The 18688-nt window shown below is 31.0% G+C and overlaps 1 long non-coding RNA gene across 1 annotated transcript; it reads right to left on the bottom strand.

The window, feature by feature from the left end:
- Positions 1–4543: 4543 nt before the first annotated feature.
- LOC145043491 (uncharacterized) lies at positions 4544–18401 on the bottom strand. Its single transcript, XR_013681041.1, has 4 exons — positions 18041–18401; positions 17934–17964; positions 17802–17854; positions 4544–4706 (listed from the first exon to the last, which is right to left on the bottom strand). It is a non-coding gene; the product is annotated as an uncharacterized LOC145043491 (long non-coding RNA).
- Positions 18402–18688: the final 287 nt, after the last annotated feature.

The following is an 18688-nucleotide window of genomic DNA, read 5'->3' as shown; positions in this document are numbered from 1 at the left end:
TGTAAAATAAGAGTTATATAATTTCCTAAAAAACATGTAATATAAATACAAAATAGATGATTGTTTACGTAATATATATATATATATATATATATATATATATATATATATATATATATATATATATATATATATATATATATATATATATATATAGTAAGGTTCATTTGAAACCACCTATATTTTGTGAAACCGTGAGACGTATTTTTTTTTTTTATTATTTTTTTTTTTTAATTTTTTTAGTTAATTCAAGTTCCGAAAATAATATTTAACAAAAAAGAATTTTTGGATTTTTCCATTTATTTTGCATTTTAAAATTATTTTTTAGAATATGTACAGTGTAATATTCAATTAGAATATTTCACGTATTTTTCAAAAAAAAAACGGCATTTTTTTTATTTTTTTATTTTTTTTAGTTAATTCAAGTTCCAAAAATAATATTTAAAAAAAGAATTTTTAGATTTTTCCATTTATTTTGCATTTTAAAATTATTTTTTAGAATATGTACAGTGTAATATTCTATTAGATATTTCACGTATTTTAAAAAAAAAAATGAGATTTATTTTTTATTTTTTTTTTATTTTTTTTAGTTAATTCAAAATCCGAAAATAATATTTAAAAAAAGAATTATTATATTTTTTCATTTATTTTGCATTTTAAAATTATTTTTTAGAATGTGTCAGTGTAATATTCTATTAGAATATTTCACGTATTTAAAAAAAAAAAAAAACGAGATTTTTTTTTATTTTATTTTTTTTTTTTAGTTAATTCAAGTTCCGAAAATAATATTTAAAAAAAGAATTTTTGGATTTTTTCATTTATTTTGCATTTTAAAATTATTTTTAGATTTTATCTCACGGTCTCACAAAAGTAGAATTATCTCAAATGAACATGAACCTATATATATATATATATATATATATATATATATATATATATATATATATATATATATATATATATATATATATATATATATATATATATATATATATATATATATATATATATATAGAGAGAGAGAGAGAGAGAAAAAAAAATTTGAAAAGTAAGTAGGCATATGGTTATGTTCGCTTTGTTGTAGGCCTAACCTCTAACATATTGTGTGTTGCAATATGTGCTTAGGTTGTCGGGTCTTGGTGTCTTGGATCTGGACAAGAAATCTGAAGGTGGTGCCATTAGCGAGTTCTCGACGAGATACCTAATTGTCATCACAGCAAAATCGTTAGAGTTGACCCAGGGGTTGTACGCCGGAAGATGATACAAATGAACACTAAATTAGGGGTAAGGAAAAACTAAACCTTAACCCAAAAAAAATATAATTAACTGTATAACTCGAAATCAATTAATTGAAACCGAAACAAAAACCAAACGATGTGGTTTCACTTGTTTCAAAAACCGAAACAAATTGTTAGGGTTCCTTGTGAAAAATAGTTGCATGTTCTGTAACGTTTTATTAAAATCAAATTTTAATAGTTGGCATACGTTAATTGAAAAAATGTTGATTTAAGCTACCGGTTTATACACATATCATTAATTGTTAAAAACTATTAATTGTTAAAAACTATGCTGATATTATGATAATTAAAGATGAGACGCCATCAAAATTTGGGCATGGATATGCCGATTCTTACACAATCAACTATAATTTGTTGTATGATTATTGTATTTTGTTGAGTTTTAGTGTTTTGCTTATATTAATTTGTGTTGATTTAGTATTTGTTTAATAATGTTGAAATGTTGTTAAAGTATATAAAAGCAGTCAAAATGTTTCTATAATATAGCCTATGTAAAATAAGAGTTATATAATTTCCTAAAAAACATGTAATATAAATACAAAATAGATGATTGTTTACGTAATATATATATATATATATATATATATATATATATATATATATATATATATATATATATATATATATATATATATATATATATATATATATATATAGTAAGGTTCATTTGAAACCACCTATATTTTGTGAAACCGTGAGACGTATTTTTTTTTTTTATTATTTTTTTTTTTTAATTTTTTTAGTTAATTCAAGTTCCGAAAATAATATTTAACAAAAAAGAATTTTTGGATTTTTCCATTTATTTTGCATTTTAAAATTATTTTTTAGAATATGTACAGTGTAATATTCAATTAGAATATTTCACGTATTTTTCAAAAAAAAAACGGCATTTTTTTTATTTTTTTATTTTTTTTAGTTAATTCAAGTTCCAAAAATAATATTTAAAAAAAGAATTTTTAGATTTTTCCATTTATTTTGCATTTTAAAATTATTTTTTAGAATATGTACAGTGTAATATTCTATTAGATATTTCACGTATTTTAAAAAAAAAAATGAGATTTATTTTTTATTTTTTTTTTATTTTTTTTAGTTAATTCAAAATCCGAAAATAATATTTAAAAAAAGAATTATTATATTTTTTCATTTATTTTGCATTTTAAAATTATTTTTTAGAATGTGTCAGTGTAATATTCTATTAGAATATTTCACGTATTTAAAAAAAAAAAAAAAACGAGATTTTTTTTTATTTTATTTTTTTTTTTTAGTTAATTCAAGTTCCGAAAATAATATTTAAAAAAAGAGAATCAAGTTAAATCGATTGTCGCTCCATAGCCGTATGGGTCATGCTAATGGACCTGGCGTCAACAAGTCCCTCCAATCTGGTGTTATTAGTAAGAAACCAATGATATCGGACTGGACACAATCATACAAGCCGTGGGTTATCAAGTCCCCCTAGTATGATGTGATTGGATTGCGACCAATCGGGTTGGACTAGGCAAAGCAACAATGCATCAAATAAATAAAAAGAATGACCGAACCTCACCTACGAGAGTTGTGGTGTTAAGCGGTGCAGTGTAGCTGTTGCTACGATCATGCATAGCAGGGCTACTGATAATGTTATGCAAAGCAGGGCTGCTATGCGACAATGGTGTCAATAAGATGTCGTGTCAGGGTAGCTATGAAGCGTAACCTCTCCATACAATCTTTGAGACTATTATTCGATGTGGTTGTTGTGCCAAGCTTTGAAGTCCGTAAATAAATGCAATGAACTCGATTCGTGGTTGCCGCGTTCCGGTCACAGCTGAAAGTTGTCCATAAAAACACCATTTGAGGAAACAGCATGTGCCCCGACGAGGGGGATGAGATATGTATCTAGCACCGAGTAGAGGATTATATTTCTACGCTCGCTGGGGAAACTTCGAGTGAGTAGTCAACATTACACACTTCCCGAGTCCCTTGCATTTGATTTACATGCCGAGCTTTGCTCTGCGAGCTTCTCGGTGGCACGCTTGAGTACCATGGCGCTGGAGCAATTATCTAAAAAGAGAACACAATCCAATTTTATAATTTGGATTGTTTTCTTGAAATCATAAATTGATTCATATTTTTTTTTTTCGCGATTGCTTCAAAAAATTTTGCGAGTAGTACTAGAACCGCTCCTCTTTTTTTTTTTTGTTAAATCGAGTGAGTCTGGACCGCAATACGCATTCTAAAGATGTATTTTGCTTAGCGGAGCTTGCGGCACGCGAGCATAAATGGCTTTTTTTTGTTTTTCGAGGATGTTCCATTTTGACATTAAAAATCTAATTTAATGGAAGCCTAAAATTTGTTGGAACCCGAAAGCTGTTGAACCCAAAATGGAGTTGCTTAGCCTACTTGTCATGAGAGAGATCCAAAATAAAACCTTGTTGGAGCCCATTTTCGAATTTAATTTGGCCCAAAGTAAGAGAAGGCAACCCATTTGCTAATTTGTTCAAACGATATTAGGGTTACTAAAATACACATAGGGCCCACCATTCTTATCTACCAGCTTTGACTTTTGAATGAAGCAATGCCTTCTAACCTATCACACTTTGTTTTAGAAAAACGCATGAGAGGAACATTGGCGACTAAGATCTAGTGGCTCTCGGTAGTTACTTGTCAGAGTTCATCAGATGCAGAGGAAGATCGGAGCTTCGATTTTCCGGTGACAGGTGGTAACAATGAGCTCGTCGGAAGCGTTGTGCTTATGGGTCGTCGGTGCTAAAAATGGTTAGCTATTGGAGGTCATTTGGTGGGGCATTAACACTCGACATTAAATATGTTGTTGCTAAAGGATTGACAGGTGGCTACAGGTGCACTTTGCGACGGCGAATCAAGGACCAGTAGTTGGACGACGTTGCACCGTCAGAGATGACATTAATATCAGAGCTAGGAGTGGATCAAAGCAGCGGGAAACTACCGGCGATACTTTGGTCCTAGTTGGCAGTGCCGATCGAGAAACGGAGGTTGGTGGTCATTACAATGCTACCCGTAGCAGTGCTTCGTTGGAGCTGTGTCGGCTGGCTAAGAATGATCAATGATGGCGCCAGAAGATTGATGTTGGTGGGAAGAGAGGGCAATTCATCAGGATAGATGAATTAGTGATCTTCTATGTTCTATGGGAGAGATAGATCAAAGGGGCTGTCACACCCCCAAACCAGACGGCGGAAACGTTTGGGGCTTGTGCATGACTTCATCTTGTAATATCATCACAATGTATATAATTAAAACAAGACAACAACATCATCGTACATATCAAAATACAACCAACATTGTTTACATCAAGTATGTTATCATAAGTTACATGCCAAAATATTCAATGTATGATGATAACAAAAATTAAACAAATTCCATATGTTCTTGAAGACCTTTCTGCTTCACGATTCCCTGAGAACACAAGTTATTTTGAAAACGTCAACATATATAATGTTGGTAAGTTCATAAGCATGTTCGAATGAAAATTTTTGTATTGTTAGTAAAACACCAGAAAATCCAATATTTTCTGAAAAATAGTTTGAACGTGATGTGTCAAAATCAAGTATTAATGTATGTGTTTTCTGTTTTTGGAAGGTATATAAAAATGTAATCCGGTTAAAAATCTTGTATTTTCTGTTGTAAGTAAAAGGTATTGTTTAACTACATATTTCCCCAGAAAATCTTATATTTTTTGTTTATAAGAGTGTTGTGGTCTTAACCCTAAGACCGAATATCAGTGGATGTATGATTTCGTATCAACAAGATTTTATAGGCGTTCCATAAAATTATGTTGAAGAGGATCTCTAAGTGAGCCGTTTTAACCATACTTGATTATGACTAATTCTCCTGTCGTGGCGCTTTCAGGCGTCGGCTTGATTAAGGTATGGTTTGTTACCCTAGACTAGCCTAGTGTAACTGTAGCGAACAGCTCAGGTGTGGGGTGTCACCCCGTATAGATCTATACACAAACTCTCGCTCTCCCTTCAGGAGTTTCTAGTTATAACAAAAGGCTACGATCATACACTCTAAAGATGTCAACTGACATGTCCACTAGATCCTTAACTGTGTTCATGTGAATATGCTATCATGTTACGTATAATGTTTTTCCGAGTACATTTTAGGTTTGAAAAGTCCAACGGGTATGTCGGTGAATGTACGAGGCCCAATGGACATGTAGGAGGACCAATAAGGCCCAATAAGCATTATCGTTGCATTTATTTACGGACTTCAAAGCTTGAAATAACAATGTTGCGATTTGAGCGGAAGTATGTTGCCATTTTGAAAAATAATCATTATTATCGTTGGGCTAATACAATGCTAAGTAGAAAGTAAGCAACTCCAAAGAGTTGTTTTTTAATGTTTGTGACACCATAAAATGTGGATTATGTGTGCAGGATGTGATTAATGGAGACCTGCGTGAACAATTTCCGACATTGCCCTTGGATATTTAGGAGAAAGTTGCTGATGAATTGGATAGGACTCCATGAGAAATTTTGAAGAAACTAGAAGAATTTAGAAATCAGATTGTTTAAGATAAAGGTGCATGCCAAAATAAAAATTAAAGTCTTTTCCAAAAACAATTGAATAAATTTAAACTCCTATGCTTTTGGCACTCATATAACATCATTTGCAAGCATTAAAACCCAGGTTCACTGCTAAGATTGTATAAAAAGACAAATATACCCATTTAGCTGAACAACAATAGCAATAGCAAAATCATTAGGCTATTACTTTAGTTGTGTCTTGGGTACTTAAGTTGTTAAGAACCAAGGTTAAAGATTTAGCTTTGTATTTATATATTCCACTTTTTTAAACCTTTCAAATAATAAATAGTGATTATTTATTTACCTCTAGAATGCTCATATATGCTTAATTGTGTCTTGTACAAATGGGTGAAAGTGTCAACAAAGTTTAATATGTAGTTGTGTAACAAGTTGGTAAAACCATGATTCAAAATTAAATCTATCATACTATTAGGAATTACATTTAAAGAGGATGATAACTCCATGAATGTTAGTAAAATATACATTTTTATATGCTGAAAACATATGCTTGATGTTTGATTGATAAAGTGTAGGTTAGATGGAAAATAGTAAAATGTATTAGATTTATTAAATCAAGTCTTTTTGAGGAAAATAGTAAAATCCCAGGGGCTAAATGCAATAAATAACAACATACTTTCTTTAAATGTCGTTATATTTGTTATAGATTTTGGGATTTCTAATTAGTCTTTTTGAGTCTTGGTTTGTTTGTGACACTTGATTTGCTTAGTGATGCGAATTCATTTCATTGGTTTTTACAGTTGTGTATGGATTGAATAATCTTCTTATAGGTATCCACTACTTATGAACATTTGAACATATGAAATCTCTGAATCAAGTCCTTAACCATACATAACTTTCATGTAGACACCCAACCCTCGGTATGTGTGATTGTGTATGTGTAAGTAGAGCTTGTAAGCCTATATCATTCCTAAACTATTTAAAACATTGGCTAATGTGTTTGACTTCAATCTCTTTTCAAAATTCAAGTAGGAAATCATTCAAGTTCTCTTGGTTGTGTTTCATGGTACAAACATTCTTCAGAAACCTTTTATTAAGAACTGGTTTGCAAATAACTTTTGAATGCTTTTGTTTTATTGATCATTCTTGCTTTTGACTTGAGGGTGCTAGTTGAGCATATTAATGTTAAAATGTGAGATCTTAGGTTATATTATATGCTATGGTTAAATGGTCAAAGGAATGATCTGTGGTATTTACATCTCCATTTCCCCTTCTTTTGAAGTCATGTTCAAATTTTTCATGTTTTTTATGTTTTTTTGCATTGTTTTCCTTTGGGATTATGTGATTACTGTTTTCATCGTGTGATTGTTTATGATTAATGAAATTTGCATTTTTAGTGTTGTAATGTTGCAAGACACATTAAAAAGTAAAGACCCAACTTTGCATACTGATCAAAGATAGCCTGAAGTGGAAATTAAGATTGGAATACAATTACATACTACTGAATGGTTTGTGTATTTTAATATTCGGTTGTTTCATGGTTTATATTTTTATGATTTTTTAAACAATGGTAATATAATTTATCTAATTTAGCTATTGAATACTACTTAATGGTTTGTATACTACATGATATCATGATTCAAAATATCATCCACATTTACCAAATTGACAATAAAGAATGAAGTAAAACTGCATTTTATTGACCTTGGACAAAATCCACCATAGGTTAGAACTCAAAATATCATCCACATTTCTATATCTCTATGTTAGTTCCATGGTTCATTTTCCAATTCTTTTTTACATCAAATCAATACAAATGATATGAGATAATGAAAGGGGCTCCATAGGAGCACAAATTATCACACTCAAGAAGCTAATTTCATCAGTCTTTTACCGATGAAATAACAAATGATGTTTCCGAATGTAGTAGAGATTCAGCAACTAATGTTGAATCCTCTCGTTGTCTGCTTCCTATTACTCATCAGCCTTATGACTTCATCCATCTGAGTCTTTTGATGCAAGATACATTTGTCATTCCCCCGACTCTAAATGAGTAATTCCTCTACTTTCAACATTTGTCTTGATATAAATATTAGAAATTTAGAATTATATTTAACAGTTATACTTACCATAAGAATGACCTAACTACCCTTGGTTAACAACTTTATTACACACCTGCACTTCCTAACCCTTAAGTACCACAAGGATTATATTTAACAGTTATACTTACCATGAGAACGATCTAACTACCATTGGTTAACTACTTTATTACAGACCTGTACTTACTTCCTAACCCTTAAATACTACAAGGATACCACAATAGCATATTCTGTTACAATATTATCAGATATAAAATTTCATTCTTGAAAAATCTTTAAATGATACTCCTTAAAATTGATTTTTATCGTCAAAATATTAAAAAAAAAAAAAAAAGGTTTTATACTATATATGTATTATTACTATTACAGAGGAGTTAGGGGCATTTTGGGCATTTTATATTACTAGTTTGTTATGTTAGATAGTATAAGAGGGTAGTGGGCAGGAGAGTGAGGAGTCAGTCTATCTTGTGAAATCTGGAATTATTTCCTGTGCGAGAGTGGCTATCTCGAATCAGCTAACCTATCCTTAGTTCTTGTAATCTTTTGGGTGTGTTATAGAGTATTCGCAATCAGTATTAGAATCATTTGGTTGTTTTTATGTTATTGAATTTGTTATTACAAACCAATTCATAACATTGTCATGGTTTTTTTTTTACTTATACTTAGATAGGGGTTTCTTCATAGTTTAGAGAGCAGAGTTGGACTAAATTGAGATCAACAGCAATAGACTCTTCTGGCGATCGCATTGTGGCTAGAAAGGCGTCATTACTGAGATGGAGATCTACTTAGGAGCAATTTCCTGTTGGAAATTAAGTTAGACTTACTTATTAGTATTTGTTAAAGTTAATTTTGGTATGAATGGGTAGCAGTTATAAGTTGTCGGTTATAGAAGTTAAGAAGGAACCGTTGCCTTGAAAGGGTGTAACGCTTCTTTTCTGTTGCGTATGTATAATTGTATATGTATCCGGTTTCGGCCCACCGGCCCTAACATTTTCAGCCTCTGATTGATTCACTACTCTTTTTCTCATCAACAACCAAGTCCATTATTCAACTGGCAAGAAATGCAGTTTCTCCCATTTCATCAACTCATCTTCTTCATGGTTGCCCTGTCCAGAATTGTAATTTTTGTGGAGTAAAACATGCCAAACATTATGCCTCTGACTCTGACTGTCGTCCTAAGGCTCCTCACAATCATGATTTCCAGGGTTTGACTGGGATGGTGACTTGACTGATCATCTTAGGCAATTCTATTTCTATCATCTCTTGGCATAGTAAGAAGCAATCTCTGACCTCCCAATCTAAAAATATTGTGCTCGGGAGCTTCTATTGCTTCGTTGGTTACTTGTTGATATATGACCTCCCATATGTACATTATGCTTCTTAAAATTGATTTTAATCATCAACATAAAAAATTAAAAAATTAAAAAATTAAAAAAAAAAAACAAGTTTCATAGTACATATATATTATTACCATTAAATATTATTATTGCTAATAGGACATTAACTACTAAGGTATGTTGACTATGCATTTATCATTTGAGTTTTGACGATTGCTTCCATTTGTAATGATTCGTTTTTCTTTTCCTTACTATGTTTAATTCGTTATTTTGGTTTCACAAAATGATCAGCACTTTCAAATGATCTCTCTCCATTTTTGGAGCTTTCATCATTGATTCCTACTGGGATCGGTTTCGGCTTATTGCTCTTAGGTCTCTCTCCACCTTTCTTGTAAGTCTCCTACCTCCCATATTCATTTTGGTTTTGACACATTGCAATGAATTCGACACCATTTGCAGCCCTGCCCTGCAACACCAACCCAACTCATATTACTTTTCACATCTTTTGGTCTACTCTCCATTAGACCATGTTCCATGGCCTTTGGTGCAGACCAACTCAACAATCATCCAACCATAAACAACCAAAGGCTCATTGACAATACTTTGATTGGTACCATGCTTCTATAACAATGTCAATGGTTATATCATTTATAGTAGTGGTCTACATTCAAGCTCATTATATTATGGTTGGCAGGTTGAATTTGCAGTTCCTGTGTGTTGTTAATGAGGTGTTTTGCTCTTTATGTGAAAGTTGAAGTTGGTAAGAGCCTATTTTCAAGGTTCATTCAAGTTCTAGTGATGGAACGGATCGAGTTGAGCTAACATAGAACATAAGGTTAGACAATTACTACAAAATTATTTTAGTTTTTTGTGTTGGTAACTAAAAGAAAAGAAATATATAGCATAGCCTAACTCGTATTATTCAGGTTTCTCAACAACGCCTGTGTTATTAACGATTCAGGTTTTAGGGTATGCATTTGTCTGTATGTAATAATTGTAAGAAAATATACATAGGTACCATTTCTATGCAATTTGTTTAAATAAGGGACTTTTTTTGTAAATTCTTTTACAAGGACCATTCATGTAATTTCGTATCTAAGGGTCCAATTCAATAGTTTTCTTCGACTTTCAACCTGTATAACATTACAAAAATATTAACCTGTAGGCAAAATACATATATTTGAAAACTAGATATAAAATTTCAGAGTTCAAGTCATTAAATTTGTTAATTTTAGACTAACAAATAAAACATCCAATAATGTATATATAGCAATTTTTTATAAATTTATAAAATCTTTGTACAATTTTATTATTTGTATCAATTTCTTTTTCTGTTTTATTTAAATTTCTAGAAAATGATAATTTTCTAACATATCTACAAATATAAATTGTCTCTCCATTGGATATCCAAACCAGTTTGCTTTTGTAATTTCAACTAATCATTATATCATCTTGATTACTAACATAACATCTATTCTATATTTATTACTTATTAAATTTTTTATTATCATTACTTCCTCATCCTTGTATTTATAACCTAGTTGACAATATTACTCTTACCAATCGCAGCCTCTTAATACTTACGTGGAGCCTCCTTATGTTATGGTTGACGTCTTATACACACACATCTGACGCACACACTCTCAGTCTAATCTAATGTATGCAACTCTTCTACGTTTCATAGCATTGATTGAGGGGTACATCAATTGTGCTTTTTGGAAGTGCTCATCGGAAAGTGATATTTGTGGTAAATTGATTTGGAATTTTGGTTATCATCTTCAAAAATGTTGGTTTTGGAGTTTGCATATTCTTGAAAGTTCAATTCTAATGTTTGTTTTTGTTAGATCAAAATGACTTAATTAATGCAAGAAACTTGCTGCGCTCATGCAACGCATATTAGTAAAAACCATTTTGATGGATCAAGCCTCCAATTAATGATAAACAGGAACCTTCGAACAATAAAAAGAAGGCTTTTATGTGCAATAAATGCAATCTTTATTAACCATCCATCAGTTTTTTTACAAAGAGAATACCAACACTAAGCCATATATACACGATGAAGCATCACAATGTTTACTATAACATTGCAAAGTTTCATGCACTAATTGATTGTTATACCTAGCTGCCCCTATTAACCATAATTAACTAATTTTAATATCTAACTTAAATAACTGATTAAAACTTCCATCAACCAATAACTTGAAATGCCTAGAGTACCCTTCAACAATTTCAACTCATTGTTTATATCGGTGATGTAATTGAATGTATGAAGAGGTTTCTTTTCCACCAAGTGGAGTTTCAGTAGCAGGTTAGCAACACATCGTTATAATTTTGAGTAAGTTCATTCGGTTAATGAAAATTTCATGAAAGAAGATAATCAGATTAAAACACATTTAAAGCACAAGATATTTTCCATGAAGACATCTAAACTCATTAATGATTACATGACATTTTACTTACCTGTGAGCTCATATCCCTTTTGTTTTGGAAAAGGATTTGTCATAGAAATCTAGAACAATAATCATTATTATCGTTGGGCTAATACAATGCTAAAGTAGAAAGTAAGTGACTCTAGAGAGTTTTTTTTTTTTAATGTTTGTGACACCATAAAATGTGGATTATGTGTGCAAGATGTGATTAATGGAGACCTGTGTGAACAATTTCCGACATAAAATGTGGATTTTGAAGAAGCTAGAAGAAGTTAGAAATCAGATTGTTTAAGATAAAGGTGCATGCTAATCTAATGATTTTGCTATTGCTATTGTTATTCAGCTAAATGGGTATATTTGTCTTTTAACACAATCTTAGCAATGAACCTGGGTTTTAATGCATGTAAATGACGTTATATGAGTGCCAAAAGCATAGGAATTTAAATTTACTCAATTGTTTTTGGAAAAGACTTTCATCATTAGATGTGTTGGTGATTTGTTTCACTAATGTGTTTTAAGTGTAATGGGATTACTTTTGTTGATCAAAAGTGATCTTGATAAATATTAAACAAGGAAGGTGTAGAGTGCACACTTGTTTAAGTTTATTCAAAATTAAAAGTAGACTGTCATTTAGGGGTGAAGCCCCTAAACGAACGGGGGTCCGGGGACAGCGCCCCTGGGAGCAGGGTCCAAGGGGCGGCAGCCCCTAGCAGGATCCAAGGGGCAGAGCCCCTAGCTGGTATGTTTGATTGTGTATGTGTATATATAGCTTGTAAGCCTATATCATTCCTAAACTATTTAAAACATTGGCAAATGTGTTTGACTTCAAGCTCTTTTCAAAATTCAAGTAGGAAATCATTCAAGTTCTCTTGGTTGTGTTTCATGGTGCAAACATTCTTCAGAAACCTTTTATTAAGAACTGGTTTGCAAATAACTTTTGAATGCTTTTGTTTTATTGATCATTCTTGCTTTTGACTTGAGGGTGCTAGTTGAGCATTTGATGTTAAAATGAGTGATCTTGGGCTATATTATATGCTATGGTTAAATGGTCAAAGGAATGATCTGTGGTATTTACATTTTCATTTCCCTTTCTTTTGAAGACATGGTCAAATTTTTTCATGTTTTTTATGTTTTTTTGCATTGTTTTCCTTTGGGATTATGTGATTGCTGTTTTCATCTTGTGATTGTTTATGATTAATGAAATTTGCATAACGATCAAAGACACGTTAAAAAGTGAAGACTCAACTTTGCATAACGATCAAAGATAGCCTGAAGTGGAAACTAAGATTGGAATACAATTGCATACTACTAAATGGTTTGTGTATTTTCATAATCGGTTGTTTCATGGTTTATATTTTTATGATTTTTTAAACGTTGGTAACATAATTTATCTAATTTAGCTATTGAATACTACTTAATGGTTTGTATACTACATGATATCATGATCCAAAATATCATCCACATTTATCAAATTAACAATAAAGAATGAAGTAAAACTGCATTTTATTGACCTTGGACAAGATCCACCATAGGTTAGAACTCAAAATCTCATCCACATTTCTATATCTCTGATGTTAGTTCTATGGTTCGTTTTCCAATTCCTTTTTTACATCAAATCAATACAAATGATATGAGATAATGAAAGGGGCTCCATAGGAGCACAAATTATCACACTCAAGAAGCTAATTTCATCAGTCTTTTCTACAGATGAAATAACAAATGATGTTTCCGAATGTAGTAGAGATTCAGCAACTAATGTTGAATCCTCTCGTTGTCTGCTTCCTATTACTCATCAGCCTTATGACTTCATCCAGCTGAGTCTTTTGATGCAAGATACATTTGTCATTCCCCCAACTCTAAATGAGTAATTCCTCTACTTTCAACATTTGTCTTAATATAAATATTAGAAATTCAGAATTATATTTAACAGTTATACTTACCATGAGAATAACCTAATTACCCTTGGTTAACTACTTTACAGACCTGCACTTACTTCCTAACCCTTAAGTACCACAAGGATTATATTTAACAATTATACTTACCATGAGAATGACCTAACTACCCTTGGTTAACTACTTTACTATAGACCTACACTTACTTCCTAACCCTTAAGTACCACAAGGATACCACAATAGCATATTCGGTTACAATATTATTAAATATAAAAATCCATTCTTAATCTTTAAATGATACTCCTTTGAATTGATTTTTATCGTCAAAAAAAAAAGTTTTATACTATATATATATATATATATATATATATATATATATATATATATATATATATATATATATATATACTATAATTACAGATTACTATTGAGTAGTGATATTATGTTAGAATGGTTTTGCATTTTTTTTAATATAAATCAATTTTAAGATGAGGAGTTGAGATGAAAAAAAAAAAGGCAGATAGGTAAAAGGTGGGTGTCTTAACTCGTTAAGCTAAGTTTTTTGGCCTAACTCACTAAGTCATTGGATCTAAATTGTATGAAAAGGCTACAATCATGTACAGTTGTACAAATTAAGTACTTAACCGACTTAGCTCATTAAGTCAACCGAAACAACCATGTTCCATTTTTTTCTTCCATTTCCTCAAGTAAGGGTAAAAATATGCAGCTACTTACCATGCACCGTCCTACAAAATGTCCATTGAAGCTAGATCAGTTCTACTTGCACACATCAGCATGGTTTTTTTACTTATACTTAGATAGAGGCTTCTTCATAGTTTAGAAAAAAGAGAAATCTTGGTTGGACTAAATTGAGATTGACAGCAATAAACTCTTTTGGCGAACGCATTGTGGCTAGAAAGGAGTCATTACTGAGATGGAGATGGAGATGTACTTAGGAGTCATTTCTGTTGTGTGTGTGTGTATATATATATATATATGTGTGTGTGTGTATATCTTTACACTTTGAACATGTTGAATCATTAATAAAAATACTTGTATTTAACCCAACCCCCCCCCCCCCCCTATGTATATACTAAACAAACTAGACTCCTGAAACATTTAAAAAAAGAATTCCGAAAATGCCCCTGAGACTAAATAGATAAAAGGTTGGTGTCTTTACTCCTTAAGCCACATTTTTTGGCCTAACCCACTAAGTTATTAGATCCAGAGATTAAATGAAAAACTACAATCAAGTATAGTTGTACAAATTAAGTACTTAACCCACTTAGCTCAGTAAGTCAACCAAAACAACTATGTTCCATTTTTTCTTCCATTTCATCAAGTAATGGTAAAAATGTGTATATTTGCAACTATTTACCATGTACCATCCTACAAAATGTCCATTAAAGTTTGATCAGTTCTACTTGCACTCATCATCAGACTTCACAATTTTCAAACTTCTAAGTTTACCATCCAGCTTAATCTAACTGTTCCTTTATTACTAGCCTTCTCTCCATGCATATATTTGGCCCGAACCCCTAAATACATTACCTGTAATAAACAAATAAAAAAAGTAAGATACATAATTACATATCAATATAAAAAATAATGGTAGGATCTAAAATTATTATACATACCTTCTTTTTAATCTTAGGAAAGACATGGCTCCTATCCCATTCTCTACAGACGACTTTAAGCTTGTGAATCACTTCAGAATAACAAAGGTTGTTCAACCAATATATATATATATATATATATATATATATATATATATATACTTCCAAATGTGCATTTAACAAGCTAAGAACTCTCATCTTGAGCACGAAATCAGAATTGAGATCATGCGGATTTATATATAACTGGGTCATTTCCTCCCTCTCTTTTTCAAATTCCTACACACCTTCAGTAAACTTTATTAATAACCCATCATCTTAATGTACGGTTTTGTTAAATATTAAATTAGAATTAATATTAATATTTATTAGGGTTAAATGTTAGTAATTAATTTTGAATAGTGGTTTTTCAATGGGTGCAATAAAAAACAGAAGGTAGTTCCTTTATCCTCTGCAGAGACGGAGTTTATTGCTCTTTCAATGTCTGCTAAGAAGTATTCTAAAAGACTTAAGATGGAACAGTTCTCTGCAACAATGATCATTGGTGATAACACGTCAGTAATTGCTCTCACTAAGAACCCAGTCTTTCAAGGTAGAAGGAAGCATATAAAGATCAAATAATTTAATCTTTATATGCTTCCTTCTACCTTGAAAGACTAGGTCCTTAGTGAAAGCAATTGGTGACCTGTTATCACACATGATCATTATTGATGCGAACTGTTCCATCTTAAATCTTTTAGAATACTTCTTAACCACCTTCCCTTTTTTTATTGCACCCATTGAGAGACTACTATTCAGAATTAATTACTAACATTTAACCCTAATAAATATTAATATTAATTCTAGTTTAGTATTTAACAGAACAACCATACATTAAGATAAGAGGTCATTAATAAAGTTTATTGATGGTATGCAAGGATTTGAAAAAAGGGAAGGAGAAAATGACCCAATCATTTATAAATCCACATGATCTCAATTCTGATTTCGGGCTCAAGATAACAGTTCTTAGCTTGTTACATGCACAAACATTTGAAAGTATGTGTTGCATATATATATATATATATATATATATATATATATATATATATATATATATATATATATATATATATATATATATATAGGTTGAACAACCTTTGTTATTTTGAAGTGATTCACAAGCTTAACATCGTCTTTCGAGAAAGGGGTAGGAGCCATGGTGTTGCTAAGATTAAAAAAAAGGTATGGATAATAATATTAGATCCTACCAATATTTTTTATATTGAGATGTAATTATGTATCTTGCTTTTTTTTATTTGTTTATTGCAGGTAATATATTTGGGGGTTCGTGCCAAATATATGCATGGAGAGAACGCTAGTAATAAAGGAATAGTTTGGATTAAGTTGGATGCTAAACTTAGAAGTTTGAAAATTGTGAAGTCTGATGATGAGTGCAAGTAGAACTGATCAAGCTTCAATGAACATTTTGTAGAATGATTCATTGTAAGTAGTTGCGTATATACATTTTTACCATTACTTGTAGGAATGGAAGAAAAAAAATAGAACATGGTTGTTTTGGTTGACTTAATGAGCTAAGTGGGTTATGTACTTAATTTCTACAACTGTACCTGATTATAGTTTTTCATTTAATCTGGATCCAATGACTTAGTGGGTTAGGCCAGAAAAATGTGGCTTAAAGAGTCAAGACACCAACCTTTTACCTATTTGCTCTTCTTTTTTCATTCCAACTTCTCACCTAAAAATTTATATATATTCAAAGAAAATAATATGAAAAATCATTTATAACATAAATTTTTATATCCTATTAACACTAGTAATACGTAATGATAATAATACATATGTAGTATGAAACATGTTTTTTATGTTGATGATTAAAATCAATTTTAAGAAGTATAAGTTAAAGATTTATCAAGAATGGAATTTTATATTTGATAATATTGTAGTAGAATATTAACCTAATATATACATATGGGATAACATTCTTGTTGAGTCTCATGATCCAATCCTAAATGGGATAACAAAAGAAACATAATATACTCCTAGCAAAGAATAGAAAATACAATTATGTCCAGCTACATTATATATTAACCTACTATATACATGCCAACACCCTTCTCAAACTTAAGATGGTGCCTTGATGACAAATGAACCAGATGTAGTTTGGAGTCTAATGTTTGAAAGCAATGGAAGTTAGAGATATACCGAAGGCTTTACAAGTTCCCAAACTTTGATAGATTGAAGAAAGAATTAGGCATGTCTAGTGTTAATCCAAACATAGTCAATCACGTAATTATCCTTAGGGGTATTTTAGTCCTTCTTGTAGAGTTTGAATTAGTAAAGGCCATGTAGGCCACGTTTATTTTGCAGAATTTTAGAATAGTTTAGATAGGTTTAGTTTGCTCCTGTTTTATTGCTTTGATTAGGTGAGTTTGTTTCCCTTTAAAAGTGGAGTAGGCAGCTAGGTACGTGTATATATATTGTATGTTATGATACCGAATAGAAAGCGAGAGAGTTTAGAAAGATGTAGCCTACGGTTGTTTTGGATTTGTTCACAGGGGATGTTCCAACATCTAGCTTATAGGAGGTGTGTTAAAAGTTGTAAACTACTTGTGTTTATTATTAATGCCTACTTACCTCAAACGAAAGGCCTACAGTGAGCCTTTCTTTTTGATGATCTTAGCTTTTTTCTGCAAAAAGTAATAACGATTAATGAATAGTTAAAATATCATGGATTTTAATATTTCTAATGCTTAAGAAAAGTTATACCTTCAAAAGTAATTCCTCTTCAAATCTTGATCTGCCAAGGATAGAAAGAGTATAAAAATAAAAATTATTAAATACTAAGAAAACCTACGATCTACTAAATGTGTTACATTTGCGTTGTCTTCAAGGTATGATTGCATGACATGTTTCTTGTTTTCAGCCTTTTGGAGCCTTTGTATTCTTCTAAAACATCCTATTATAAGCTGAAATCGCTGCATCTTTAGCCCTGTGTTCTTCACTTGTTCTTTTTGGTTTTTGTCTTTAATTAGGGTTTGGAGTCGCCGGGATTTGGGGTCGCCGCCAGAAGAAATAGGGACGCAAGGAGGAGGCAGGAGGGAGGGGCTTCTGTGTATCGAGTGTTCCCGCTCGTTCTATCTATCGATTGAGTTTTCCCGCTCGATCTGTCTATCGATCGAGAGTTCCCGCTCAGTGATAATATGATACGCTCATTATTTATTAATTTTTATAAACATACAGGTTATAATATTAGCGTCTTATAGAAAAAAAGAAGTAGCGTTTCGATTTTAAGTCATTATGTTAAAATTATATATTTTAGAATAAATTATTGAAATCGGATTTGCATAAATTTTACCTTTGGACTCTAGTGTTATTTTACGCTTAGACTGTCCCTATAATTTTTTTTTTTTTTTACAATTTTCATCACTTACCGGTATAAAAAGATTGTTATACCTTAGTTTATTTTTATAATAAAAGTTATTTCAGAAATTTAATTTATATATTATTAAAATAATTGGGTC

This window comes from Lactuca saligna, chromosome 4 (genome assembly GCF_052625555.1).
Source record: "Lactuca saligna cultivar CGN05327 chromosome 4, ASM5262555v1, whole genome shotgun sequence".
Lineage (NCBI taxonomy): Eukaryota > Viridiplantae > Streptophyta > Magnoliopsida > Asterales > Asteraceae > Lactuca > Lactuca saligna.
Note: the sequence above shows the minus strand (reverse complement) of the source record. Positions and strands in the feature narration are given on the sequence as shown.